Source organism: Triticum urartu, chromosome 4, assembly GCF_003073215.2.
Source record: "Triticum urartu cultivar G1812 chromosome 4, Tu2.1, whole genome shotgun sequence".
Taxonomy (NCBI): domain Eukaryota; kingdom Viridiplantae; phylum Streptophyta; class Magnoliopsida; order Poales; family Poaceae; genus Triticum; species Triticum urartu.
This window is the reverse complement of record NC_053025.1, coordinates 215105622-215115197: the sequence shown is the minus strand read 5'-3', so window position 1 is coordinate 215115197 and position 9576 is coordinate 215105622.

Genomic DNA, 9576 nt, shown 5'->3' with positions numbered 1-9576 from the left:
TCATGTTAATGGTAATGAGCATACGGTACACTTTCGGAGGAAACAACGTCAAGTTCATAGTATCAAATCTATTGGAAAAATTCCATCGATTATATTTGGAGGTTTTGAATTTCCTCTTCCTGCTGTCAAGAAGAAATATGATATTCTTATTATTGGGGATGTGCATATCCCCGTTGAGGTAACATAGTTGAGGGAGTCCTGGATTAGGGGGTCTCCGGACAGCGGATTATCTCCACTGGCCGGACTGTTGGGACTATGAAGATACAAGATTGAAGACTTCGTATCGTGTGGATGGGACTCTACTTGGCGTGGAAGGCAAGCTAGGCAATACTGATGTATATCTCCTCCTTCGTAACCGACCTTGTGTAACCCTAGCCCTCTCCGGTGTCTATATAAACCGGAGGGTTTTAGTCCGTAGGACAACATACAATCATACCATAGGCTAGCTTCTAGGGTTTAGCCTCTCCGATCTCGTGGTAGATCTACTCTTGTACTACCCATATCATCAATATTAATCAAGCAGGACGTAGGGTTTTACCTCCATCAAGAGGGCCCGAACCTGGGTAAAACATTGTGTCCCCTACCTCCTGTTACCATCCGCCTTAGACGCATAGTTCGGGACCCCCTACCCGAGATCCGCGGTTTTGACACCGACATTGGTGCTTTCATTGAGAGTTCCTCTCTGTCGTCGCCGTTAGGCTTGATGGCTCCTACTGTCATCGATGGCGATGCAGTCCAGGGTGAGAGTTTCTCCCCGGACAGATCTTCGTGTTCGGCGGCTTTGCACTGTAGGCCAATTCGCTTGGCCATCTGCAGCAGATTGAAAGTTACGCCCCTGACCACCAGGTCAGGTTTGGAAGCTTAAACTACACATCCGATATCTGTGTAGACTTGATCTTTGACGGATTCGAGCCTCTGCCTTGTGCGTCACGCGGTCACGATGAGTACGATTTAGCTCTACCATCGGATAGTGTTCAAGAGATCGCACAGGCAGCCGCTCCGACCCTCAATTTGGAGCCAGGTGCGCCTTCCGCGGACGAGTGGATGGACCCCGCCACAGAGGCCTTACCCTCAGCGGCGATCGAGCCAACATCGACCATACCTTGCGGAGCCGTGTTGTTAAACTGCCGGATCCTTCTCCGGCCACGACTCCGAACCGCCTGCGCCGGTCCCTATCGAAATCCCGGGCGCCGATCATGGAGTTTACCTCCGCGGAAATTTTGCAGCACTCGCCCTTTGGCGACATACTGAACTCATTAAGGTCTCTCACCTTGTCAGGAGGATCTGGCGAACTATGTCCGGCAGGACTGAGGATGCGGACGACGAAGAAATTCGCGGCCCACCCACCACCCACTTAGTAGCCACTGTCGATGACTTAACGACATGCTCGACTTCGACTCCGAAGACATCGACGGTATGGACGACGATGCGGGAGACGAACAGAACCACCGCCCATAGGGCACTGGACGCCCACTTCACCACATGACGTATACATGGTGAACACACCAAAGGAAAACAACGACGAGGAACGGAAGGACGCAACGAAGGGTTGTCCCCTCGAGAAGCAGTCAAAGCAGGGCGTAACGCCGCCTCCAAATCCGCCTCGACAGAAACAACGATCATACAGACCTAGCGTTAGAGCAGGGGGAACCATTGCCGGACCACGGCAACACGAAGGATCAAGCCGAACAACCTGACTCTGTCAAAGATAATAGTCCGGACGACTTCACACCGGACAGACACCCAGGAGCAACAGAATGCCTCAAAGGCTTGTTGCCACCGCGAGGAGTCTAAAAGCAGAAGCAAAGACTCAAGGTTGCACAAGACACACTCGGAATCAGATGGAGCAAAGTACTCAACGCAGCAGCGAAGTACGGTGGTAATCGCCCCACCAAGAGCTACCCGAAGCGGAAGTTGCTACCCTGAATTCGATGAGGAGGCCTTAGATCCCCCGCAACCAAAAATTAAAATGGCCACCTGGCCGGATAGACGACCTCACGGCCAACATAGAGCGGCAAAGCAATGGCCGCACATAAGCCAATACGCGATCCACGCGAGGGCTCGCATCAAAAGGACGGCGCAACCAGATCCATCTATGGACACGCAGGCGCGCTCCAGGCATACGATGCACACAACAACATCTGAACATACGGTACACCCAAGACAGGGGTGCCGCCACACCCCCTATGTTTCACCGATGAGGTACTGGACATGAATTTCCAGAGGGATTCAAACCCGTAAACATAGAGGCATACGACGGAACAACATACCCTGGGGTCTGGATTGAGGACTATATACTCCATATCCATAAGGCTCGAGGAGATGATCTCAACGCCATTAAGTATTTACCCCTCAAACTCAAAGGGTCCAGCTCGGCACTGGCTTAAAAGCCTCCCCGAAAGCTCCATTGGAAGCTGGGAAGAGCTCGAAGATGCTTTTTGGGCAAATTTTCAAGGGACTTATGTCTGACCTCGGACGCGGACGATTTGAGTCATATAACTCAACAGCCGAGAGTCAGCCCGAAAGCTTTGGAACAGGTTCCTTACTAAAAAGAACCAAATAGTCGACTGTCCGGACGCGAAGCCTTGGCAACTTTTAAGCATAGCATCTGTGATGAATGGCTTGCCAGACACCTCGGCCAGAAAAGCCGAGAACAATGGCAGCATTAACAAGCCTCATGACCCGCTTTTGCGCAGGTGAGGATAGCTGGCTAGCCAGATGCAGCACCATCGACCCCAGTACATCCGAAGTTAGAGATGGAAACGGGAAATCACGGTCGCAACAACAATAATAAATGCCGGAATAATGAAGACAACATGAAGAGCACGATAGTAAACGCCGGATTAAAAGCTCTCGGCCTAAGTCAGCAAAAGCCGCCCTCTAAAGGCGCCAGAGACGAACTGTCCAGCCTAAACAAAATTCTGGACCAAGTATGTCAGATCCATAGCACCCCTGGTAAACCTGCTAATCATACCCACAGAGAATGTTGGGTCTTCAAGCAGTCCGGCAGCTCAACGCCGTACACAAGGGGGAGGATACACCAGCGAAGACGAGGATGAGCCTCTCAAGCAAGACACTGGGGAACAAAGAAAATTTCCACCAGAAGTCAAAACAGTAAACGTGTTACACGTGATAAAGGGGAGAAACAAAGCGGCACTCCCAGATAAATATACCCAAGGGCCTATCACCGCGGAGTCCTGCCACTGGTCGTTTCAACCGATCACTTTTAACCATCGGGATTACTCAGCAAGTATCCAGCATGCAGGATGGGCTGCCCTGGTATTAGACCCAATAATTGACGGATACCACTTACACGAGTCCTGATGGACGGTGGCAGCAGTTTAAAACTGATATACCAGGATACAATCCGCAAATGGGGATAGACCCAACGAAAATTTGCCTTAAGCAATACTACCTTAAAGGAGTAATGCTAGGCCCAGGGGCTCATTGCACGGGCTCCCTGCTACTAAGAGGTTATATTCGCTTCCCCGATAACTTCGTAGCGAACATTTAACATTCCACATTGCTCCGTTCCAAAGTGGCTATCAAGCACTACTTGGACATGAAGCTTTTGCTCGTTTTAATGCAATACCGCACTACGCTTCCCTTACGCTTAAGATGCCCGGTCCATGTGGCATCATTACAGTAATGGAAATATTAGCGATCTCTGCGCGTCGAAGAGAGTGCGACTGCCTTGGCAGCCGCACACTAAAAAGGGCCTCACCAGCTAAAGCATTTGATAGGTCGTCAAGACCACGGACACGGTTAGACGAGTCCGGCGCAGCCATATGTAACTCACAGAGGTATGATAAGCCACACCCCTATTACAAATACAAGGGGCTCAACGCGCGCAGACAAGTGGCAATTTTTACTCATCTTGAATTATACATGGTTTCTTCAAACCTACCTTTTTGCACGACAACTTTTCACCTAAGTTTCTCTCTTTTACAGATGACCATTGTGCTACACCCGTCCAGGATACGGCACAATGGAGACACAAGCGCAGACGTGCAGCAGGGACCCGCCCCAAGGATTCTTTTTAGATTAAGACCCTGCGTCAACCTTTTTTATAGTCTCTTGTTGATACACATCCCTCGGATTCTCAGTACAATTGAGAAGGATGCTGGCGTCTTGGCATGTGGCCACGTCAGAATAATGCACGTACTTGGACACCAGGGGCTGCTTACAAAGGGCATTATTTAGGCCCGATTTATACCATAAAGACCGAATACCTTAGGGAGTGTCTGGCGTCGCGAGTTTGGCCTTATATGCATCAGCTCCGAATCATGTCTTTGGTCAAATGTTGGGGTTGCCCAGCTCCTATGTTTTGGTACCTTACGTTCCGCTCTATCGGCTAAGGTAGCACTAGGAGAACTACTGCGATTGTGCCCCGGGTCATCCGGACGAGCACCTCAGTAGAGAAAGCCGAAAACTGACTGTCATGATATAGCGTGAGACTGGTCAACCACTCGATGACCTATCGGAATGTTAGAATTCCTCCGCCTTAACGAAGGGCCGTTTCCGGCCAGGCATGTACGCACCCCGAATTCGGGAGAGTGCGGAGCCAACAGGGGCTATATAGTAGCCCCACCGTCAAACTCCTATGGCTAAGTGAAAGTGTTAAAGCATTATAGTCCGGTTGCCTCGTTCGCTACGCTATCACCTCCTTAATAGGACCAAGACGTTGGGTTAAGTGTGAACATGCGTCTTCTGCGAACACCTCCACATTATATGCGTGGGGGCTGAAGCCGACGACTGTATCTTTCAGGTTATACACATGTATACATAAACGGCCGCACAGGAGGCATCATATTACTTCAGGCAAAAGTATAAACACAGCCTTAATAAATTTCATAAAAACATTGTGTTTACAATGGGAATACATGTCACTCAAACATAATATTCTTCGAGCACTGGGCCTCTATCAAACGAGCACCATCGAGAACCTCTTCGAAATAGTGCTCGGCAGCCACTCGGCCTATCTTCGAACCCTGCGCCGCAACAGTGGTAGCATCCATCTCCGTCCAGTATGCTTTAACACGGGCAAGGGCCATCCGCGAGCCTTCTATGCACACCGACCTCTTCATCGCATTGATGCGCGGCACCGCACCAAGGAACTGCTGCACTAAGCTGAAATAGCTGTTCGGTTTTGGCTTTTCCGGCCACAGCTGATCCACGACAGACCTCATGGCGAGTCCGGACAACCTATTCAGTTCGGCCCATTCGGCTAGCTGATCAGTCAATGGAAGCGGACGCTCTGGAACGTTGAATTGCGACCAGAACAGCTTCTCCACTTCACGATCTGTTTGACCTTGGAAGTATTTGGCTGCATCGGCAGTGCTCGCCGCCAATTCCATATATGCGTCTGCCAAACTCCACAGCCGATCCAGAGGGGCATATCGTGGATCTCCGAACTTTCTCCGTAGCATGAACGGCTTCCCAGCCGCAATATCCCCGGCTTCACGCAGCTCCTCCCTCTTCGCTCTCATAGCAGAGCAGGTGTCTTTGTTCGCCATCGTGGCCTTTTCAAGGTCCGCTGCCTTCAATCGGTCTCTTTTTCAAGGACCTGGCAACGGTCGGCAATGTCTTTTAATTCTACGGCCATCTTGGCCATCTTCTCTTTGCTCTCGCAATGCGCGGCCTTCTCGGATTTCAACTCTTCGGGCGCCTTCAAAGCAGCCGCATTACTAATCCTTGCTTGTTCTTTGGCTCGGGCAAATTCCACCCGCAAGGTTTCCAAGGTGGCAGCTCCATCTGCAGTCATAGCATATTAAAGATAATGGCATCATGCTTCTCTTACTATGTGGCATTCATCAGAAAATAACACTTACCCTGTGCCTCATCAAGCCTCTTGTTAACAAGCTCGATGTCGGCATCCGCCGCATCCATTTGCCGCTTCAGTTCGGCAAATTCTTGAGTCCGGCTAACCACCGGAGCACCCACTGCTTGCACATTAAAGCGGTATGGTTATTGCCTGGGACTACGATCCTCTATCTGCCGCCGTTCTCAGACACAACCAGAGTCTCAGGGGCTACTATCTACACAGGGCACACCTAAAAATGTGCGGTACCATCACAAATGTACATCATTTTACGTACCTCAAAGCCCGTCAGTAGACTCATAAAGGCATCATGGAACCCGCTTTCGGCGGATGAGATCCTTTCCATCACCGTACCCATCAATGTACAGTGTTCTTCTGAGATGGCCGCTCGCTCCAACAGCTCTCTGAGTAGGTCGGACCGCATACCAGATGGTGCCGGACTCGTCTGTTTGCTCTCTTCGAGAGCCGGACGCTGGGGACTTTGGGTGACTATAGGATTATTTTCTGGCCTCACCGGATCCGGAGAGGCCCTCCGTGACGACACTTCAAGGTCGCCCGCTTCTTGAGCGAAGGAGTCCTGAGGAGGCGTTTTGCTCTCCATCATCTCCGGAAGAAGATCCCCCGAAGATGAGCTCTGCTAAGAAGGGCTAAGATCCGAACTGCAATAAATACTTCGGTTATTTTCCTCAAAGGCAAGGTAGTATATCTCCACTCTTAAAGTACTTTATGATTACTTACAGCTCGTTGGAGGGCTGATCCCCGCGCGGACTTTGTGTGGCAAGAGCACCCTCCAAGGCAGGACCCTCTGGCGGAGATGTCTTCTCCCGCTTGGAAACCTTGGTTTCTGGATCTTCAGAGGTAGTCCTCTTCCTTCCCCGGGGTGGGAGAATGTCCGATTCCTCCCCTCGGTTATCCTCCCTCACGGAGGCGCTCGTTCCCTCAGTCCGAATGGGTAGCGATGGAGGTCCGCTTTCGCCCTCATTATTCCCCCCTTTGTCTTCCTTTGAGGGCTCCGGGTAAGGTGCTAGATCGAGCATCTTTTCCAGTACCATATTTTCCAAACCATCAGGAAGGGGGCCAAACACCGAATCATCTTCGCCTTTGTTATCCAGTCCTGGTCAAAGAGCGATTTCTCAGAATGATGTCATGGTAAACAAAAGATGGTGTGTTCGGCTGAAGGATTACTTACTTGGTCGGCGGTACGGTTGCTACTCAGGCCCACGTCCTCGGTGGTATCCGGACACTCTATTTGGGTTCCAAAGAATTATTTGTACATCTCCTCGTGCGTCAGGCTGAGGAAATTCTGAATAGTACGCGGCCCTTCTGGGTTGAACTCCCACATGTGGAGGGGCCGGTGTTTGCAAGGCTGGACTCGACGAACCAGCATGACTTGCGCCACCATAATCAAAATGAAATCTCCTTCGAAGAGATTTTGGATGCGGCATTGCAGTATAGGCACGTCCTTGGCAGGACCCCAGGTTAGCCCTCTACTAATCCATGACATCAGTTGTGGTGGAGGGCCTGAGCGGGAAGCAGCGGCAGCCACCCACTTGGCACTTCTAGGAGCTGTGATATAAAACCACCCCTGTTGCCATAATCCGGACACCTCTGTAAAGGAACCTTTGGGCCACGGAGCTCCTGCTATCTTGCTTATTAATGCGCCTCCGCACGCTGCATACTTCCCCTCGACCATCTTCGGCTTCACGTAAAAGGTCTTGAGCCACAGGCCGAAGTGAGGGGTAATGCGGAGGAAGGCCTCACACACGACAATGAATGTCGAGATGTGGAGAAAGGAGTCCGGGGCTAGATCGTGGAAATCTAGCCCGTAATAAAACATCAACCCCCTAACGAAGGGATCCAGAGTGAGGCCTAGTCCTCGGAGGAAATGGGAGATGAACACGACGTCTTCGTTGGGTTCAGGAGTAGGGACGACCTGCCCTCGGGCAGGCAGCCGAGGCAAAACCTCGGCGGTCAGGTATCTGGCCTCCCTCAACTTCTTGATGTCTTCTTCCATAACGGAGGAGGGCATCCACCGGCTTTGAAGGCTAGATACGGATATGGTTGAAGGTCCGGAGCACCTGACCTGGGCTTTGGGTGTTTGAACTCGAGGCGGGGGAAGGATTTGATTGGGAACAGGAGGGAAAAAAGTAAAAGCCTTGTCCCTTTATAAAGAGGGTGAATATCAAGCGTCCTCTCCGTAGCCGTTTGGGACTTGCCTATAATCTAGGAGTCCTAGACACGGTTGGGTTACCTATGCCCGTACTGATGAGAATCCCGTAATAAGGGGACACGATCTTTGCTTTGACAAGACGTGTCGAAAGACTGCCTCGCGTTATGTGCGGGGCTAGTTAATGGAAACAGTTCGAATAATCACCGGGCCATGGCATAATGTCGTGTTGCCAAAACAAGTCAGCAAATTAGATTTGTGAAAATATTATTATCTCTACGGTGGTATGTGGAACTTATTTTGCAGGGTCGGACACTATCCTTGTATTCAAACTCTTCTGTGATGTATTCGGAGAAGGAACCCGCCTTGCAATGCTGAAGACAATACTGCGCGCCGGACTCATCGTCATTGAAGTCTGGTTCAGGGGCTACTGAGGGAATCCTGGATTAGGGGGTCTCCAGACAGCCGGATTATATCCTTTGGCCGGACTGTTGGACTATGAAGATACAAGATTGAAGACTTCGTCTCGTGTCTGGATGGGACTCTACATGGCGTGGAAGGCAAGCTAGGCAATACGGATATGTATATCTCCTCCTTTGTAACCGACCTTGTGTAACCCTAGCCCTCTCTGGTGTCTATATAAACCGGAGGGTTTTAGTCCATAGGACAACATACAATCATACAATAGGCTAGCTTCTAGGGTTTAGCCTCTCCGATCTCGTGGTAGATCTACTCTTGTACTACCCATATCATCAATATTAATCAAGCAGGACATAGGGTTTTACCTCCATCAAGAGGGCCCGAACCTGGGTAAAACATTATGTCCCCTGCCTCCTGTTACCATCCGCCTTAGATGCACAGTTCGGGACCCCCTACCCGAGGTCCGCCGGTTTTGACACCGACAATAGTGTTATTCGAAATTTCTCTGGTTCCATGTTATTCGGAATGAGTTCATTAAAAATACTTGATCAACCTTGTTAGTGGATTCCTTTTGATGATCATGAGATGGATCAAACTAAAAGGCACAACCTGTTGTACCCTCCTCTTACTTTCTGTTATTTATATTAAATAAAATAAAAATAGTATTTTTCTGTCTGTTATCTGATTTATCCGTGCAATATAAAAATACCCTGAAAATAGATGTTCTCCAAATGCCCTGAAATTTAAATATGATTTTTCCTGGAATATTTGAGAATATTTGGCACTGAGAACACAGCAGGAGGAGCTGGCACCTGGCCACGAGGGTCAGGGGCGCGCCCTACCCCCTGGGCGCGCCCCCTGCCTCGTGGGCCCACAGTGGCCCTCCTCCACTTATTCCTGCACCCACACACTCCTTCTTCCTCCCACAAACACAAATATCCAGTTCATACCCGAGTCTAAGCTCATTTTGCTGCCATTTTCGATCTCCTTGCTCAAAGCACCTCTCACAAAACTGCTTGGGGAGATTGTTCCTTGGTATGTGACTCCTCCATTGGTCCAATTAGTTTTTGTTCTAGTGCTTTATTCATTGCAATTTTATGTCGCCTAGGTGACCATGTTCTTGAGCTTGCATGTCAAATTTATATGGTCAAAAGTAGTTTTGATGCAT